We start from the raw sequence: 20,513 nt of genomic DNA on the forward strand, positions 1-20,513 counted from the left end.
AGGCATTTGGATGGACGTAAGTCCCTTTCCTCAGAGGCATTTGGGTGGACTTAGGTCCCTTTCCTCAGAGGCATTTGGATGGAATTAAGTCCCTTTCCGCAGAGGCATTTGGGTGGACTGATGTCCCTTTCCTCAGAGGCATTTGGATGGACTTAGGTCCCTTTCCTCAGAGGCATTTGGGTGGACTGATGTCCCTTTCCTCAGAGGCATTTGGGTGGACTGATGTCCCTTTCCTCAGAGGCATTTGGGTGGACTGATGTCCCTTTCCTCAGAGGCATTTGGATGGACTGATGTCCCTTTCCTCAGAGGCATTTGGATGGACTTAGGTCCCTTTCCTCAGAGGCATTTGGGTGGACTGATGTCCCTTTCCTCAGAGGCATTTGGGTGGACTTAAGTCCCTTTCCTCAGAGGCATTTGGATGGAATTAAGTCCCTTTCCTCAGAGGCATTTGGATGGACTTAGGTCCCTTTCCTCAGAGGCATTTGGGTGGACTTAAGTCCCTTTCCTCAGAGGCATTTGGATGGACTGATGTCCCTTTCCTCAGAGGCATTTAGGTGGACTTAGGTCCCTTTCCTCAGAGGCATTTGGATGGACGTAAGTCCCTTTCCTCAGAGGCATTTGGGTGGACTTAGGTCCCTTTCCTCAGAGGCATTTGGATGGACGTAAGTCCCTTTCCTCAGAGGCATTTGGGTGGACTTAGGTCCCTTTCCGCAGAGGCATTTGGGTGGACTGATGTCCCTTTCCGCAGAGGCATTTGGGTGGACTGATGTCCCTTTCCTCAGAGGCATTTGGATGGACTTAGGTCCCTTTCCTCAGAGGCATTTGGGTGGACTGATGTCCCTTTCCTCAGAGGCATTTGGGTGGACTGATGTCCCTTTCCTCAGAGGCATTTGGGTGGACTGATGTCCCTTTCCTCAGAGGCATTTGGATGGACTGATGTCCCTTTCCTCAGAGGCATTTGGATGGACTTAGGTCCCTTTCCTCAGAGGCATTTGGGTGGACTGATGTCCCTTTCCTCAGAGGCATTTGGGTGGACTGATGTCCCTTTCCTCAGAGGCATTTGGGTGGACTTAGGTCCCTTTCCTCAGAGGGATTTGGATGGACTGATGTCCCTTTCCTCAGAGGCATTTGGATGGACTTAGGTCCCTTTCCTCAGAGGCATTTGGGTGGACTGATGTCCCTTTCCTCAGAGGCATTTGGGTGGACTTAAGTCCCTTTCCTCAGAGGCATTTGGATGGAATTAAGTCCCTTTCCTCAGAGGCATTTGGATGGACTTAGGTCCCTTTCCTCAGAGGCATTTGGGTGGACTGATGTCCCTTTCCTCAGAGGCATTTGGGTGGACTGATGTCCCTTTCCTCAGAGGCATTTGGGTGGACTGATGTCCCTTTCCTCAGAGGCATTTGGGTGGACTGATGTCCCTTTCCTCAGAGGCATTTGGGTGGACTGATGTCCCTTTCCTCAGAGGCATTTGGATGGACTGATGTCCCTTTCCTCAGAGGCATTTGGATGGACTTAGGTCCCTTTCCTCAGAGGCATTTGGGTGGACTGATGTCCCTTTCCTCAGAGGCATTTGGGTGGACTTAGGTCCCTTTCCTCAGAGGCATTTGGGTGGACTGATGTCCCTTTCCTCAGAGGCATTTGGGTGGACTTAAGTCCCTTTCCTCAGAGGCATTTGGATGGAATTAAGTCCCTTTCCTCAGAGGCATTTGGATGGACTTAGGTCCCTTTCCTCAGAGGCATTTGGGTGGACTGATGTCCCTTTCCTCAGAGGCATTTGGATGGACTTAGGTCCCTTTCCTCAGAGGCATTTGGGTGGACTTAGGTCCCTTTCCTCAGAGGCATTTGGATGGAATTAAGTCCCTTTCCGCAGAGGCATTTGGATGGACTTAGGTCCCTTTCCTCAGAGGCATTTGGGTGGACTGATGTCCCTTTCCTCAGAGGCATTTGGATGGACTTAGGTCCCTTTCCTCAGAGGCATTTGGGTGGACTGATGTCCCTTTCCTCAGAGGCATTTGGGTGGACTGATGTCCCTTTCCTCAGAGGCATTTGGGTGGACTGATGTCCCTTTCCTCAGAGGCATTTGGATGGACTGATGTCCCTTTCCTCAGAGGCATTTGGATGGACTTAGGTCCCTTTCCTCAGAGGCATTTGGGTGGACTGATGTCCCTTTCCTCAGAGGCATTTGGGTGGACTTAAGTCCCTTTCCTCAGAGGCATTTGGATGGAATTAAGTCCCTTTCCTCAGAGGCATTTGGATGGACTTAGGTCCCGTTCCTCAGAGGCATTTGGGTGGACTGATGTCCCTTTCCTCAGAGGCATTTGGATGGACTTAGGTCCCTTTCCTCAGAGGCATTTGGGTGGACTGATGTCCCTTTCCTCAGAGGCATTTGGGTGGACTGATGTCCCTTTCCTCAGAGGCATTTGGATGGACTGATGTCCCTTTCCTCAGAGGCATTTGGATGGACTTAGGTCTCTTTCCTCAGAGGCATTTGGGTGGACTGATGTCCCTTTCCTCAGAGGCATTTGGGTGGACTTAAGTCCCTTTCCTCAGAGGCATTTGGATGGAATTAAGTCCCTTTCCTCAGAGGCATTTGGATGGACTTAGGTCCCTTTCCTCAGAGGCATTTGGGTGGACTTAAGTCCCTTTCCTCAGAGGCATTTGGGTGGACTGATGTCCCTTTCCTCAGAGGCATTTGGGTGGACTCAAGTCCCTTTCCTCAGAGGCATTTGGGTGGACTTAAGTCCCTTTCCTCAGAGGCATTTGGATGGACTTAGGTCCCTTTCCGCAGAGGCATTTGGGTGGACTGATGTCCCTTTCCTCAGAGGCATTTGGATGGACTTAGGTCCCTTTCCTCAGAGGCATTTGGGTGGACTGATGTCCCTTTCCTCAGAGGCATTTGGGTGGACTTAAGTCCCTTTCCTCAGAGGCATTTGGATGGACTTAGGTCCCTTTCCGCAGAGGCATTTGGGTGGACTGATGTCCCTTTCCTCAGAGGCATTTGGATGGACTTAGGTCCCTTTCCTCAGAGGCATTTGGATGGACGTAAGTCCCTTTCCTCAGAGGCATTTTGATGGACTGATGTCTCTTTCCTCAGAGGCATTTGGATGGACCTAGGTCCCTTTCCTCAGAGGCATTTGGGTGGACTGATGTCCCTTTCCTCAGAGGCATTTGGATGAACTTAGGTCCCTTTCCACAGAGGCATTTGGGTGGACTGATGTCCCTTTCCTAAGAGGCATTTGGGTGGACCTAAGTCCCTTTCCTCAGAGGCATTTGGATGGACTTAGGTCCCTTTCCGCAGAGGCATTTGGGTGGACTGATGTCCCTTTCCTCAGAGGCATTTGGATGGACTTAGGTCCCTTTCCTCAGAGGCATTTGGATGGACGTAAGTCCCTTTCCTCAGAGGCATTTTGATGGACTGATGTCTCTTTCCTCAGAGGCATTTGGGTGGACTTAGGTCCCTTTCCTCAGAGGCATTTGGATGGACTTAGGTCCCTTTCCTCAGAGGCATTTGGATGGAATTAAGTCCCTTTCCTCAGAGGCATTTGGATGGACTTAGGTCCCTTTCCTCAGAGGCATTTGGGTGGACTAAAGTCCCTTTCCTCAGAGGCATTTGGGTGGACTTAAGTCCCTTTCCTCAGAGGCATTTGGGTGGACTTAAGTCCCTTTCCTCAGAGGCATTTGGGTGGACTGATGTCCCTTTCCTCAGAGGCATTTGGGTGGACTGATGTCCCTTTCCTCAGAGGCATTTGGATGGACTGATGTCCCTTTCCTCAGAGGCATTTGGGTGGACTGATGTCCCTTTCCTCAGAGGCGTTTGGGTGGACTGATGTCCCTTTCCTCAGAGGCATTTGGGTGGACTGATGTCCCTTTCCTCAGAGGCATTTGGATGGACGTAGGTCCCTTTCCTCAGAGGCATTTGGATGGACTTAGGTCCCTTTCCTCAGAGGCATTTGGGTGGACTTAAGTCCCTTTCCTCAGAGGCATTTGGGTGGACTTAAGTCCCTTTCCTCAGAGGCATTTGGGTGGACTGATGTCCCTTTCCTCAGAGGCATTTGGGTGGACTGATGTCCCTTTCCTCAGAGGCATTTGGATGGACTGATGTCCCTTTCCTCAGAGGCATTTGGGTGGACTGATGTCCCTTTCCTCAGAGGCATTTGGGTGGACTGATGTCCCTTTCCTCAGAGGCATTTGGGTGGATTTAAGTCCCTTTCCTCAGAGGCATTTGGGTGGACTGATGTCCCTTTCCTCAGAGGCATTTGGGTGGACTGATGTCCCTTTCCTCAGAGGCATTTGGGTGGACCTAAGTCCTTTTCCTCAGAGGCATTTGGATGGAGTTAAGTCCCTTTCCTCAGAGGCATTTGGATGGACTTTGGTCCCTTTCCTCAGAGGCATTTGGGTGGACTTAGGTCCCTTTCCTCAGAGGCATTTGGATGGACTGATGTCTCTTTCCTCAGAGGCGTTTGGGTGGACTTAAGTCCCTTTCCTCAGAGGCATTTGGATGGAATTAAGTCCCTTTCCTCAGAGGCATTTGGGTGGACTTAGGTCCCTTTCCTCAGAGGCATTTGGATGGACTTAGGTCCCTTTCCTCAGAGGCATTTGGATGGAATTAAGTCCCTTTCCTCAGAGGCATTTGGGTGGACTTAGGTCCCTTTCCTCAGAGGCATTTGGATGGACTGATGTCCCTTTCCTCAGAGGCATTTGGATGGACTTAGGTCCCTTTCCTCAGAGGCATTTGGATGGACTGATGTCTCTTTCCTCAGAGGCGTTTGGGTGGACTTAAGTCCCTTTCCTCAGAGGCATTTGGGTGGACTTAGGTCCCTTTCCTCAGAGGCATTTGGATGGACTTAGGTCCCTTCCTCAGAGGCATTTGGATGGACTGATGTCTCTTTCCTCAGAGGCATTTGGGTGGACTGATGTCCCTTTCCTCAGAGGCATTTGGGTGGACTTAAGTCCCTTTCCTCAGAGGCATTTGGGTGGACTGATGTCCCTTTCCTCAGAGGCATTTGGGTGGACTTAAGTCCCTTTCCTCAGAGGCATTTGGATGGACTGATGTCCCTTTCCTCAGAGGCATTTGGATGGACTTAGGTCCCTTTCCTCAGAGGCATTTGGGTGGACTTAAGTCCCTTTCCTCAGAGGCATTTGGGTGGACTGATGTCCCTTTCCTCAGAGGCATTTGGGTGGACTTAGGTCCCTTTCCTCAGAGGCATTTGGATGGACTTAGGTCCCTTTCCTCAGAGGCATTTGGGTGGACTTAAGTCCCTTTCCTCAGAGGCATTTGGGTGGACTGATGTCTCTTTCCTCAGAGGCATTTGGGTGGACTTAGGTCCCTTTCCTCAGAGGCATTTGGGTGGACTTAAGTCCCTTTCCTCAGAGGCATTTGGATGGAATTAAGTCCCTTTCCTCAGAGGCATTTGGATGGACTTAGGTCCCTTTCCTCAGAGGCATTTGGGTGGACTTAAGTCCCTTTCCTCAGAGGCATTTGGATGGACTGATGTCCCTTTCCTCAGAGGCATTTGGGTGGACTTAGGTCCCTTTCCTCAGAGGCATTTGGATGGACGTAAGTCCCTTTCCTCAGAGGCATTTGGGTGGACTTAGGTCCCTTTCCTCAGAGGCATTTGGATGGAATTAAGTCCCTTTCCGCAGAGGCATTTGGGTGGACTGATGTCCCTTTCCTCAGAGGCATTTGGATGGACTTAGGTCCCTTTCCTCAGAGGCATTTGGGTGGACTGATGTCCCTTTCCTCAGAGGCATTTGGGTGGACTGATGTCCCTTTCCTCAGAGGCATTTGGGTGGACTGATGTCCCTTTCCTCAGAGGCATTTGGATGGACTGATGTCCCTTTCCTCAGAGGCATTTGGATGGACTTAGGTCCCTTTCCTCAGAGGCATTTGGGTGGACTGATGTCCCTTTCCTCAGAGGCATTTGGGTGGACTTAAGTCCCTTTCCTCAGAGGCATTTGGATGGAATTAAGTCCCTTTCCTCAGAGGCATTTGGATGGACTTAGGTCCCTTTCCTCAGAGGCATTTGGGTGGACTTAAGTCCCTTTCCTCAGAGGCATTTGGATGGACTGATGTCCCTTTCCTCAGAGGCATTTAGGTGGACTTAGGTCCCTTTCCTCAGAGGCATTTGGATGGACGTAAGTCCCTTTCCTCAGAGGCATTTGGGTGGACTTAGGTCCCTTTCCTCAGAGGCATTTGGATGGACGTAAGTCCCTTTCCTCAGAGGCATTTGGGTGGACTTAGGTCCCTTTCCGCAGAGGCATTTGGGTGGACTGATGTCCCTTTCCGCAGAGGCATTTGGGTGGACTGATGTCCCTTTCCTCAGAGGCATTTGGATGGACTTAGGTCCCTTTCCTCAGAGGCATTTGGGTGGACTGATGTCCCTTTCCTCAGAGGCATTTGGGTGGACTGATGTCCCTTTCCTCAGAGGCATTTGGGTGGACTGATGTCCCTTTCCTCAGAGGCATTTGGATGGACTGATGTCCCTTTCCTCAGAGGCATTTGGATGGACTTAGGTCCCTTTCCTCAGAGGCATTTGGGTGGACTGATGTCCCTTTCCTCAGAGGCATTTGGGTGGACTGATGTCCCTTTCCTCAGAGGCATTTGGGTGGACTTAGGTCCCTTTCCTCAGAGGCATTTGGATGGACTGATGTCCCTTTCCTCAGAGGCATTTGGATGGACTTAGGTCCCTTTCCTCAGAGGCATTTGGGTGGACTGATGTCCCTTTCCTCAGAGGCATTTGGGTGGACTTAAGTCCCTTTCCTCAGAGGCATTTGGATGGAATTAAGTCCCTTTCCTCAGAGGCATTTGGATGGACTTAGGTCCCTTTCCTCAGAGGCATTTGGGTGGACTGATGTCCCTTTCCTCAGAGGCATTTGGGTGGACTGATGTCCCTTTCCTCAGAGGCATTTGGGTGGACTGATGTCCCTTTCCTCAGAGGCATTTGGGTGGACTGATGTCCCTTTCCTCAGAGGCATTTGGGTGGACTGATGTCCCTTTCCTCAGAGGCATTTGGATGGACTGATGTCCCTTTCCTCAGAGGCATTTGGATGGACTTAGGTCCCTTTCCTCAGAGGCATTTGGGTGGACTGATGTCCCTTTCCTCAGAGGCATTTGGGTGGACTTAGGTCCCTTTCCTCAGAGGCATTTGGGTGGACTGATGTCCCTTTCCTCAGAGGCATTTGGGTGGACTTAAGTCCCTTTCCTCAGAGGCATTTGGATGGAATTAAGTCCCTTTCCTCAGAGGCATTTGGATGGACTTAGGTCCCTTTCCTCAGAGGCATTTGGGTGGACTGATGTCCCTTTCCTCAGAGGCATTTGGATGGACTTAGGTCCCTTTCCTCAGAGGCATTTGGGTGGACTTAGGTCCCTTTCCTCAGAGGCATTTGGATGGAATTAAGTCCCTTTCCGCAGAGGCATTTGGATGGACTTAGGTCCCTTTCCTCAGAGGCATTTGGGTGGACTGATGTCCCTTTCCTCAGAGGCATTTGGATGGACTTAGGTCCCTTTCCTCAGAGGCATTTGGGTGGACTGATGTCCCTTTCCTCAGAGGCATTTGGGTGGACTGATGTCCCTTTCCTCAGAGGCATTTGGGTGGACTGATGTCCCTTTCCTCAGAGGCATTTGGATGGACTGATGTCCCTTTCCTCAGAGGCATTTGGATGGACTTAGGTCCCTTTCCTCAGAGGCATTTGGGTGGACTGATGTCCCTTTCCTCAGAGGCATTTGGGTGGACTTAAGTCCCTTTCCTCAGAGGCATTTGGATGGAATTAAGTCCCTTTCCTCAGAGGCATTTGGATGGACTTAGGTCCCGTTCCTCAGAGGCATTTGGGTGGACTGATGTCCCTTTCCTCAGAGGCATTTGGATGGACTTAGGTCCCTTTCCTCAGAGGCATTTGGGTGGACTGATGTCCCTTTCCTCAGAGGCATTTGGGTGGACTGATGTCCCTTTCCTCAGAGGCATTTGGATGGACTGATGTCCCTTTCCTCAGAGGCATTTGGATGGACTTAGGTCTCTTTCCTCAGAGGCATTTGGGTGGACTGATGTCCCTTTCCTCAGAGGCATTTGGGTGGACTTAAGTCCCTTTCCTCAGAGGCATTTGGATGGAATTAAGTCCCTTTCCTCAGAGGCATTTGGATGGACTTAGGTCCCTTTCCTCAGAGGCATTTGGGTGGACTTAAGTCCCTTTCCTCAGAGGCATTTGGGTGGACTGATGTCCCTTTCCTCAGAGGCATTTGGGTGGACTCAAGTCCCTTTCCTCAGAGGCATTTGGGTGGACTTAAGTCCCTTTCCTCAGAGGCATTTGGATGGACTTAGGTCCCTTTCCGCAGAGGCATTTGGGTGGACTGATGTCCCTTTCCTCAGAGGCATTTGGATGGACTTAGGTCCCTTTCCTCAGAGGCATTTGGGTGGACTGATGTCCCTTTCCTCAGAGGCATTTGGGTGGACTTAAGTCCCTTTCCTCAGAGGCATTTGGATGGACTTAGGTCCCTTTCCGCAGAGGCATTTGGGTGGACTGATGTCCCTTTCCTCAGAGGCATTTGGATGGACTTAGGTCCCTTTCCTCAGAGGCATTTGGATGGACGTAAGTCCCTTTCCTCAGAGGCATTTTGATGGACTGATGTCTCTTTCCTCAGAGGCATTTGGATGGACCTAGGTCCCTTTCCTCAGAGGCATTTGGGTGGACTGATGTCCCTTTCCTCAGAGGCATTTGGATGAACTTAGGTCCCTTTCCACAGAGGCATTTGGGTGGACTGATGTCCCTTTCCTAAGAGGCATTTGGGTGGACCTAAGTCCCTTTCCTCAGAGGCATTTGGATGGACTTAGGTCCCTTTCCGCAGAGGCATTTGGGTGGACTGATGTCCCTTTCCTCAGAGGCATTTGGATGGACTTAGGTCCCTTTCCTCAGAGGCATTTGGATGGACGTAAGTCCCTTTCCTCAGAGGCATTTTGATGGACTGATGTCTCTTTCCTCAGAGGCATTTGGGTGGACTTAGGTCCCTTTCCTCAGAGGCATTTGGATGGACTTAGGTCCCTTTCCTCAGAGGCATTTGGATGGAATTAAGTCCCTTTCCTCAGAGGCATTTGGATGGACTTAGGTCCCTTTCCTCAGAGGCATTTGGGTGGACTAAAGTCCCTTTCCTCAGAGGCATTTGGGTGGACTTAAGTCCCTTTCCTCAGAGGCATTTGGGTGGACTTAAGTCCCTTTCCTCAGAGGCATTTGGGTGGACTGATGTCCCTTTCCTCAGAGGCATTTGGGTGGACTGATGTCCCTTTCCTCAGAGGCATTTGGATGGACTGATGTCCCTTTCCTCAGAGGCATTTGGGTGGACTGATGTCCCTTTCCTCAGAGGCGTTTGGGTGGACTGATGTCCCTTTCCTCAGAGGCATTTGGGTGGACTGATGTCCCTTTCCTCAGAGGCATTTGGATGGACGTAGGTCCCTTTCCTCAGAGGCATTTGGATGGACTTAGGTCCCTTTCCTCAGAGGCATTTGGGTGGACTTAAGTCCCTTTCCTCAGAGGCATTTGGGTGGACTTAAGTCCCTTTCCTCAGAGGCATTTGGGTGGACTGATGTCCCTTTCCTCAGAGGCATTTGGGTGGACTGATGTCCCTTTCCTCAGAGGCATTTGGATGGACTGATGTCCCTTTCCTCAGAGGCATTTGGGTGGACTGATGTCCCTTTCCTCAGAGGCATTTGGGTGGACTGATGTCCCTTTCCTCAGAGGCATTTGGGTGGATTTAAGTCCCTTTCCTCAGAGGCATTTGGGTGGACTGATGTCCCTTTCCTCAGAGGCATTTGGGTGGACTGATGTCCCTTTCCTCAGAGGCATTTGGGTGGACCTAAGTCCTTTTCCTCAGAGGCATTTGGATGGAGTTAAGTCCCTTTCCTCAGAGGCATTTGGATGGACTTTGGTCCCTTTCCTCAGAGGCATTTGGGTGGACTTAGGTCCCTTTCCTCAGAGGCATTTGGATGGACTGATGTCTCTTTCCTCAGAGGCGTTTGGGTGGACTTAAGTCCCTTTCCTCAGAGGCATTTGGATGGAATTAAGTCCCTTTCCTCAGAGGCATTTGGGTGGACTTAGGTCCCTTTCCTCAGAGGCATTTGGATGGACTTAGGTCCCTTTCCTCAGAGGCATTTGGATGGAATTAAGTCCCTTTCCTCAGAGGCATTTGGGTGGACTTAGGTCCCTTTCCTCAGAGGCATTTGGATGGACTGATGTCCCTTTCCTCAGAGGCATTTGGATGGACTTAGGTCCCTTTCCTCAGAGGCATTTGGATGGACTGATGTCTCTTTCCTCAGAGGCGTTTGGGTGGACTTAAGTCCCTTTCCTCAGAGGCATTTGGGTGGACTTAGGTCCCTTTCCTCAGAGGCATTTGGATGGACTTAGGTCCCTTCCTCAGAGGCATTTGGATGGACTGATGTCTCTTTCCTCAGAGGCATTTGGGTGGACTGATGTCCCTTTCCTCAGAGGCATTTGGGTGGACTTAAGTCCCTTTCCTCAGAGGCATTTGGGTGGACTGATGTCCCTTTCCTCAGAGGCATTTGGGTGGACTTAAGTCCCTTTCCTCAGAGGCATTTGGATGGACTGATGTCCCTTTCCTCAGAGGCATTTGGATGGACTTAAGTCCCTTTCCTCAGAGGCATTTGGGTGGACTGATGTCCCTTTCCTCAGAGGCATTTGGGTGGACTTAAGTCCCTTTCCTCAGAGGCATTTGGATGGACTGATGTCCCTTTCCTCAGATGCATTTGGGTTGACTTAAGTCCCTTTCCTCAGAGGCATTTGGGTGGACTTAGGTCCCTTTCCTCAGAGGCATTTGGATGGACTTAGGTCCCTTTCCTCAGAGGCATTTGGATGGAATTAAGTCCCTTTCCTCAGAGGCATTTGGGTGGACTTAGGTCCCTTTCCTCAGAGGCATTTGGATGGACTGATGTCCCTTTCCTCAGAGGCATTTGGATGGACTGATGTCCCTTTCCTCAGAGGCATTTGGATGGACTGATGTCTCTTTCCTCAGAGGCGTTTGGGTGGACTTAAGTCCCTTTCCTCAGAGGCATTTGGGTGGACTTAGGTCCCTTTCCTCAGAGGCATTTGGATGGACTTAGGTCCCTTCCTCAGAGGCATTTGGATGGACTGATGTCTCTTTCCTCAGAGGCATTTGGGTGGACTGATGTCCCTTTCCTCAGAGGCATTTGGGTGGACTTAAGTCCCTTTCCTCAGAGGCATTTGGGTGGACTGATGTCCCTTTCCTCAGAGGCATTTGGGTGGACTTAAGTCCCTTTCCTCAGAGGCATTTGGATGGACTGATGTCCCTTTCCTCAGAGGCATTTGGATGGACTTAAGTCCCTTTCCTCAGAGGCATTTGGGTGGACTGATGTCCCTTTCCTCAGAGGCATTTGGGTGGACTTAAGTCCCTTTCCTCAGAGGCATTTGGATGGACTGATGTCCCTTTCCTCAGATGCATTTGGGTTGACTTAAGTCCCTTTCCTCAGAGGCATTTGGGTGGACTGATGTCCCTTTCCTCAGAGGCATTTGGATGGACTGATGTCCCTTTCCTCAGAGGCATTTGGGTGGACTTAAGTCCCTTTCCTCAGAGGCATTTGGGTGGACTTAGGTCCCTTTCCTCAGAGGCATTTGGATGGACTTAGGTCCCTTTCCTCAGAGGCATTTGGGTGGACTTAAGTCCCTTTCCTCAGAGGCATTTGGGTGGACTTAGGTCCCTTTCCTCAGAGGCATTTGGATGGACTGATGTCTCTTTCCTCAGAGGCATTTGGGTGGACTGATGTCCCTTTCCTCAGAGGCATTTGGGTGGACTTAGGTCCCTTTCCTCAGAGGCATTTGGATGGACTGATGTCTCTTTCCTCAGAGGCATTTGGGTGGACTGATGTCCCTTTCCTCAGAGGCATTTGGGTGGACTTAAGTCCCTTTCCTCAGAGGCATTTGGATGGACTGATGTCCCTTTCCTCAGAGGCATTTGGATGGACTTAGGTCCCTTTCCTCAGAGGCATTTGGATGGACTGATGTCTCTTTCCTCAGAGGCGTTTGGGTGGACTTAAGTCCCTTTCCTCAGAGGCATTTGGGTGGACTTAGGTCCCTTTCCTCAGAGGCATTTGGATGGACTTAGGTCCCTTCCTCAGAGGCATTTGGATGGACTGATGTCTCTTTCCTCAGAGGCATTTGGGTGGACTGATGTCCCTTTCCTCAGAGGCATTTGGGTGGACTTAAGTCCCTTTCCTCAGAGGCATTTGGGTGGACTGATGTCCCTTTCCTCAGAGGCATTTGGGTGGACTTAAGTCCCTTTCCTCAGAGGCATTTGGATGGACTGATGTCCCTTTCCTCAGAGGCATTTGGATGGACTTAAGTCCCTTTCCTCAGAGGCATTTGGGTGGACTGATGTCCCTTTCCTCAGAGGCATTTGGGTGGACTTAAGTCCCTTTCCTCAGAGGCATTTGGATGGACTGATGTCCCTTTCCTCAGATGCATTTGGGTTGACTTAAGTCCCTTTCCTCAGAGGCATTTGGGTGGACTGATGTCCCTTTCCTCAGAGGCATTTGGATGGACTGATGTCCCTTTCCTCAGAGGCATTTGGGTGGACTTAAGTCCCTTTCCTCAGAGGCATTTGGATGGACTGATGTCCCTTTCCTCAGAGGCATTTGGATGGACTTAAGTCCCTTTCCTCAGAGGCATTTGGGTGGACTGATGTCCCTTTCCTCAGAGGCATTTGGGTGGACTTAAGTCCCTTTCCTCAGAGGCATTTGGATGGACTGATGTCCCTTTCCTCAGATGCATTTGGGTTGACTTAAGTCCCTTTCCTCAGAGGCATTTGGGTGGACTGATGTCCCTTTCCTCAGAGGCATTTGGATGGACTGATGTCCCTTTCCTCAGAGGCATTTGGGTGGACTTAAGTCCCTTTCCTCAGAGGCATTTGGGTGGACTTAGGTCCCTTTCCTCAGAGGCATTTGGATGGACTTAGGTCCCTTTCCTCAGTGGCATTTGGGTGGACTTAAGTCCCTTTCCTCAGAGGCATTTGGGTGGACTTAGGTCCCTTTCCTCAGAGGCATTTGGATGGACTGATGTCTCTTTCCTCAGAGGCATTTGGGTGGACTGATGTCCCTTTCCTCAGAGGCATTTGGGTGGACTTAGGTCCCTTTCCTCAGAGGCATTTGGATGGACTGATGTCTCTTTCCTCAGAGGCATTTGGGTGGACTGATGTCCCTTTCCTCAGAGGCATTTGGGTGGACTTAAGTCCCTTTCCTCAGAGGCATTTGGATGGACTGATGTCCCTTTCCTCAGAGGCATTTGGATGGACTTAGGTCCCTTTCCTCAGAGGCATTTGGATGGACTGATGTCTCTTTCCTCAGAGGCGTTTGGGTGGACTTAAGTCCCTTTCCTCAGAGGCATTTGGGTGGACTTAGGTCCCTTTCCTCAGAGGCATTTGGATGGACTTAGGTCCCTTCCTCAGAGGCATTTGGATGGACTGATGTCTCTTTCCTCAGAGGCATTTGGGTGGACTGATGTCCCTTTCCTCAGAGGCATTTGGGTGGACTTAAGTCCCTTTCCTCAGAGGCATTTGGGTGGACTGATGTCCCTTTCCTCAGAGGCATTTGGGTGGACTTAAGTCCCTTTCCTCAAAGGCATTTGGATGGACTGATGTCCCTTTCCTCAGAGGCATTTGGATGGACTTAAGTCCCTTTCCTCAGAGGCATTTGGGTGGACTGATGTCCCTTTCCTCAGAGGCATTTGGGTGGACTTAAGTCCCTTTCCTCAGAGGCATTTGGATGGACTGATGTCCCTTTCCTCAGATGCATTTGGGTTGACTTAAGTCCCTTTCCTCAGAGGCATTTGGGTGGACTGATGTCCCTTTCCTCAGAGGCATTTGGATGGACTGATGTCCCTTTCCTCAGAGGCATTTGGGTGGACTTAAGTCCCTTTCCTCAGAGGCATTTGGGTGGACTTAGGTCCCTTTCCTCAGAGGCATTTGGATGGACTTAGGTCCCTTTCCTCAGAGGCATTTGGGTGGACTTAAGTCCCTTTCCTCAGAGGCATTTGGGTGGACTTAGGTCCCTTTCCTCAGAGGCATTTGGATGGACTGATGTCTCTTTCCTCAGAGGCATTTGGGTGGACTGATGTCCCTTTCCTCAGAGGCATTTGGGTGGACTTAGGTCCCTTTCCTCAGAGGCATTTGGATGGACTGATGTCTCTTTCCTCAGAGGCATTTGGGTGGACTTAGGTCCCTTTCCTCAGAGGCATTTGGATGGACTGATGTCCCTTTCCTCAGAGGCATTTGGGTGGACTGATGTCCCTTTCCTCAGAGGCATTTGGGTGGACTTAGGTCCCTTTCCTCAGAGGCATTTGGATGGACTGATGTCTCTTTCCTCAGAGGCATTTGGGTGGACTTAGGTCCCTTTCCTCAGAGGCATTTGGATGGACTGATGTCCCTTTCCTCAGAGGCATTTGGGTGGACTTAGGTCCCTTTCCTCAGAGGCATTTGGATGGACTTAAGTCCCTTTCCTCAGAGGCATTTGGATGGACTGATGTCTCTTTCCTCAGAGGCATTTGGGTGGACTTAAGTCCCTTTCCTCAGAGGCATTTGGATGGACTTAGGTCCCTTTCCTCAGAGGCATTTGGGTGGACTTAGGTGCCTTTCCTCAGAGGCATTTGGGTGGACTTAGGTCCCTTTCCTCAGAGGCATTTGGATGGACTTAGGTCCCTTTCCTCAGAGGCATTTGGGTGGACTTAGGTCCCTTTCCTCAGAGGCATTTGGATGGACGTAGGTCCCTTTCCTCAGAGGCATTTGGATGGACTTAGGTCCCTTTCCTCAGAGGCATTTGGGTGGACTTAGGTCCCTTTCCTCAGAGGCATTTGGATGGACTTAGGTCCCTTTCCTCAGAGGCATTTGGATGGACTGATGTCTCTTTCCTCAGAGGCATTTGGGTGGACTTAGGTCCCTTTCCTCAGAGGCATTTGGATGGACTGATGTCTCTTTCCTCAGAGGCATTTGGGTGGACTTAAGTCCCTTTCCTCAGAGGCATTTGGATGGACTGATGTCTCTTTCCTCAGAGGCATTTGGGTGGACTTAGGTCCCTTTCCTCAGAGGCATTTGGATGGACTTACGTCCCTTTCCTCAGAGGCATTTGAATGGACTGATGTCTCTTTCCTCAGAGGCATTTGGGTGGACTTAAGTCCCTTTCCTCAGAGGCATTTGGATGGGCGTACGTCCTTTTCCTCTGAGGCATTTGGATGGGCCCAAATCCCTTTCCTCAGATGCCTTTGGCAGTAGGCATACAACGACAACAACAAACTCCTCTGAGAAATTAGTCTTAAGTGTATGGAAAGTCTATGCTGCCAACTTCTTTCTTTCACTTGTCTCAAAGGTGTTAACAAATTCTCTCTACATACTGATTCTACAGACTAAGATGTCTATATCTTTGAATTCTACCACTGTTGTTGTTTTTCTTGTTGCTCTGTGCCCTCACGTTATTCCTGACTTCTGGAGACCTGAAGGTGAACCTGTTTTCCTAGCATGTTTCTTCAGAAAGGGTTTGCCATGGCCCTCCTCTGGGGCTGAGAGTGTGTGACTGGTCAATACAACCCAGTGAGTTTACATGGCTGAACCGGGATTTGAGTCCTTACACCACACTGGCTTTTATATATTTATTATTAATTATAGCTGTACTCCTTCCACACCCATGTGAACATATGTGCCTGTTTTGTAAATCTGATCACTTGGCTTACTGTTATCTACTCCAGTTGATGGTGGTTGTGGTGGGCCTTCCAGTCATTTCAGACTTATGGGGACTATAAGGTGGACCTGGTTTTCTTGCCAAGGTTCTTTAGAGAGGGTTTGTTGTGGCTGTCCTCAGAGGCTGAGAGTGTGTGACTGGCCCAAGGTCATCTTGTGGGTTTCTGTGGCCAAACCAGAGTTCAAAAACCCTGGTCTCTAGAAGCATAGACCGACAAGCCCCAGGGAAACAGATTCCACCTGGACATTAGGAGGAACTTCCTGACAGTAATGGCTGTTCTACGGTGGAACACACTCCTTTGGACAGTGGTGGAGTCTCCTTCCTTGGAGGTCTTTAAACAGAGGCTGAATGGCCATCTGTCAGGGAAGCTTTGATTCAGAGTTCCTGCATGGCAGGGGGTTGTACTGGATGTCCCTTGCTGTCTCTTTCAACTCTATGATTCTATACTCAGACCACTGCCCCATGCTGACTGTTGTGTGCTGTTTGCCTTCAAGTCGTTTCTGACTTAGGACACCCTATCTTGCGGTTTTCTTGGCAAGATGTGTTCAGAGCAGGTTTGCCATTGCCTTCCCCTGAATGGAACCTGGCTTTTAATTTCCTGGTATAATGCCATCTCAAATCCATAAAACAGTGATCCTTTTTACTCGGCTAACCATCATGAACAAAATGCATGTGGCTTTTTTTTTGTTTGTTTTTTTTTTTTGGTGCATTTTTGGTTGAACAAATGAAGGTATCACTGATTTGTGGATTTTGGAAGGGATTGTAGTTTGCTTTCTAACCAACACAGCTGTGTGTGCAGTGTACCTTTAAGTCATTTCTAACTTCTGGTGACCCTAACACAACTTTGGTTTTCTTGGCAAGTTTCTTCAGAGGAGGTTTGCCATTACCCTCTTCTCAGGCTGAGAGCATGTGACTGGCCCAAGATCACCGAGTAGGTTTCCATGATCAAGCCAGGATTCACACCTCTATTCACAGGAGGCATAGTCCAACACTGAAACAATTACACCATGCTGACTCATATGTTTACTTTATAACTGTCTGTTATCCCCTCTGTTGTAAGCCGCCCGGATTCCCAGTGATTGGGAGGCATATAAATAAACCCTATTATTTTTATTATTTCCATGTGGCCAGAAGGAGGAAAGACCGGCCTGCCTGAATGTCCCCTCCAACACCACCTGAATTGGAACAGCTACATCTTGACCAAATGCAGTCTTGTGATTGACACTGTCATAATTTCCCATGCCTGATGAAGAAGCCAATAAAGGTATCACTATTTTGTGGATTTTGAATGTGATTGCACTTTGCTACATGGCTAATATGGCTACTCCTAGATAAATCTCCCGGTGTTTCTGCCCCCACCCCACCCCATTTCCACCAGGTATGGGTGTGTTATGTGCACAGAACAACATTTCCTGGAAGAAAAAAAACAGATCACAGTGGCCTGTGACTGACTTCTTGCAAATCACGTTTGATTGTATTGCCTCAACTTGTGTTCATATCTTTGTGTAGTCTGGAAGCAAAGTAGTGGAGCATGTGTGGGTGGAGCCGGAGTGGCGGGCTGCATGATGGGAGTTAGAGTTCCTGCCTTTCCCTCAAGCACGTGCGTAACAAACTTTCTTCAGCCAGTGTATGCTGCAACAATGGTGCCTTTATTGGCAACAATTAACACAACAAGGTCTAACTGACCAATAACTTAGTCCCAAATAAACAGAACAAACTCTTCCAACTTCTCAGGCTGGGAATTAGGTCTCAGAAACCTCTGGGTCCAGGCTGGGGTCGGTGGGTCTTCTGCCAGAATGCTTCTCCAGGGGTTCCCATTCCGCTTTCTCCCAGTCCTGGGGTTCGGGGCCCTGCTCCCACCGACTGCCTTTACTATCCCACCACTCGCTCACCAGTCCTTTCACGTCTCTCTTCCGCCAGTTCCCTTCCTCCGGATAAGGGAAGTCTCCCTCTTCCCTGGGGTCTCTTAGTTTCAGAGACTCGTGAGGGCCCGGAGGTCTCGGACTCAGCTTAGTCTGTAGGGACACTGGTCTTCCAACCCTCTGAGGGCTATGGGTTATCCTAGCTGTCCCTAACTCAACCGCTTCTCCGTGCCCCCTTCTTCCGCGCCTGCTCCCTCTCCCCGCGCACATCTGCTCCTGCCTTTTTATACCTCTCAGTTGCTCCGCCTCTCTCCCTTCTGGCTCCACCCCTGGGCTCATCCTCCTTAATTCCTCCACCTGGTCGCTCCCTCCTCCCCCAACTCTCTCCTCTTTCACCTCTACCTTGCTACAGCATGACCTTGGAAAACTTGCGCTTCCCTACTCATGTCTCTTTCACAAGGGTCAGCCTGATCTGGGGCATTCTGGAACTTCTCATCTCAAACAGGAAACTTGCAAATTCTTCCCTTCATCAGTCTGTCTGTATTGGCTAGGGTCAGCTGATGAAAGTTACAGTCCAGCATCAGCATCATCAGAAACATGTACCCCACTCCTGGTTATAACAGAGGTTCCAAGGAACTTGGAAACTTGTTCATATCGTTGCATGCCTCCAAGTCATTTTTTACTTGTGGTGACCCTAAGACCCATAGGGTTTTCTTGGAAAGTTTCTTCAGAGGGAGTTTGCCATTGCCATTCTCTGAGGCTGAGAGATTTGCTCATGGTCACACTGGTTTTTTTTATGCTCAAGCAGTGATTTGAGTCCTGGTCTCCAGAATTGTAGTCCAACTCTCAAACCACTACACCACACTGGCTCTCTTTTAATCGGTCTTTATTAGTGCAGAACTCTACTGTGATTATGTTTTGGATTTATTTTTATTGGACCATACTGTATTGTTAGTACATTTTGTGCTGTTGTTGTTACCCATACCTTAAAACTGTGTCAAGTGACTGATGCTGGTTTCTAAACAGTCTGTCAATGCCTGAGCATGTTGGGCTACAACCATAAGTTAACCGTTTCTGTTTTCTTAATAGAACATATTTTGTTCCTATTGGCTGAGTGTGTGAATAGTGAAGAAACATCCCTCCTGCACACCTGCTTATTGCACGCTCCTGCAAACAGTTGTGAGCACTAGCGACAGGAGCCATTCTTTAAGAACTCATTTATCTTGGGCCAGGGACGTAGCCAAGGGGGGGGGGCGTTCTTGGGGTCCGGACCCCCCCTTCCATTCGATAAAATGAATGGTGCGTGCTGCCACGCCGCCGCACCCAAGCCCCATTATAATGGTGGCACTTAGTCTGGACCCCCCCATCCCAAAATCCTGGCTACGTTCCTGCTTGGGCTAATACAGAAAAGATCCAGCGTGGTGTAAAGGTTTGAGCATTGGACTAAAGCTCTGGAGACCAGGGTTTACATCCATGGACCATGCATGGCAAACCCACCTCTAAACAGACCTTACCAAGAAGACCCCAAGATAGAGGCCAATTAAAACAAGGTACCTTAGGGTCGCCATAAACTGGAAATGACTTGAGGGCTCACAATGACAATAAAACAGAAAAATTAATAGCAAGGGGTAAGGTCCCACAGTCTTTCAGATTTTGTTGGATTACAAGTGCCAGAAGCCTTAGCCAGCACAGGCAGTGGACAGGGATGCTAGGAGTTGCCATCTAACTCTTGCTTGGGAGTAGAGACATCACTAAGACCTGCATTTCCATACAGGGGGAAAAGAACTGCAGGGAAACTTCTTATTCTTCCTTTGCTGGAGGTAGGCAATATGGGCCCCGAATCTTTGCTTGGTCACATCTTGATTGAAGTGCTTTGGTGCACTTTACACTGCTTTTAGGGGCCTACATACCATAAAAGCACCAGATATCATCTGATGTTGAAAGCTAAGTGAGTCAGTCATGGTTAGTACTTGGACGTGAGACTGCCAAGGAATACCAGGTACTCTAGGCTATATTTCAGATGAAGGAACTGGCAGAAACCATCTCTTGAGTATTCCATGCCTAAGAAAACTCATAGGGTTGCCATAAGTCAACAGGTGACTTGAGGGCACATACATAAATATACTGAGTTTTGGCTGATGTAAACCACAACAGCCAAAATGATATTTGGAATTTATAATTCTGATCATTCTGATTTTTGTTTCATTTTCATGGCCTTTCTGTTAGCGCAAGCCCAAGACATTTTGCTGCCTGAGGAAAAACAACATACCCCCCCCCCACACACACACACACTGAAAGTCAAAGCATATTATCCTCTCATATTATACAAAGCATATTATACTATATCTGTACACCTGGCATTTAAAAAATCCCCTATGATAAACTGAATAACTACCCCAGTCCCCTGGAACCCTAGGGTTCTATAAGAAATTACTAGGTGTCCTGCAAAAGGTTGTGACTGAAAAATAAAGTAAACCTTTTTTCAGCAGCGGATATATTAATTTTTATGCAGTGATTTCCTGAGACTTGAAAAATATTTCAAGGTTTTCTCCAGGGTAAAAAGACCGAGAAAGAAATTGCTCCCTTTTCATGACAACCAGAATCTGCAGGGTGAGGCAACCACTGTGGCTAACAGTAGGGCCAGCCCTGTTTCCATCCCATTTCCATTTTATATAGAACTTTAGATGTTATAGGATTAGGATGTTGGAAGATCTGTTTTCTCTGGTATGACCTGACCTGACCACTGTGTTAAACATCCAAAAACATGCCCTGCATTCTATTCTACGGCCAGCATGGCTATTGGCCACACTTACTGGGGGTCCTGGGGGCTGTAGTCCAAAAGAGTAACCTTTTTAAGGTTAGTTTCCACCTTCTTTTGAGCTTCAGCTGTTCCACATGCAAGACAAGACCC

This window comes from Sceloporus occidentalis, unplaced genomic scaffold (genome assembly GCF_023333645.1).
Source record: "Sceloporus occidentalis isolate IW3139 unplaced genomic scaffold, rSceOcc1.0.p SCAF_3, whole genome shotgun sequence".
NCBI lineage: Eukaryota > Metazoa > Chordata > Lepidosauria > Squamata > Phrynosomatidae > Sceloporus > Sceloporus occidentalis.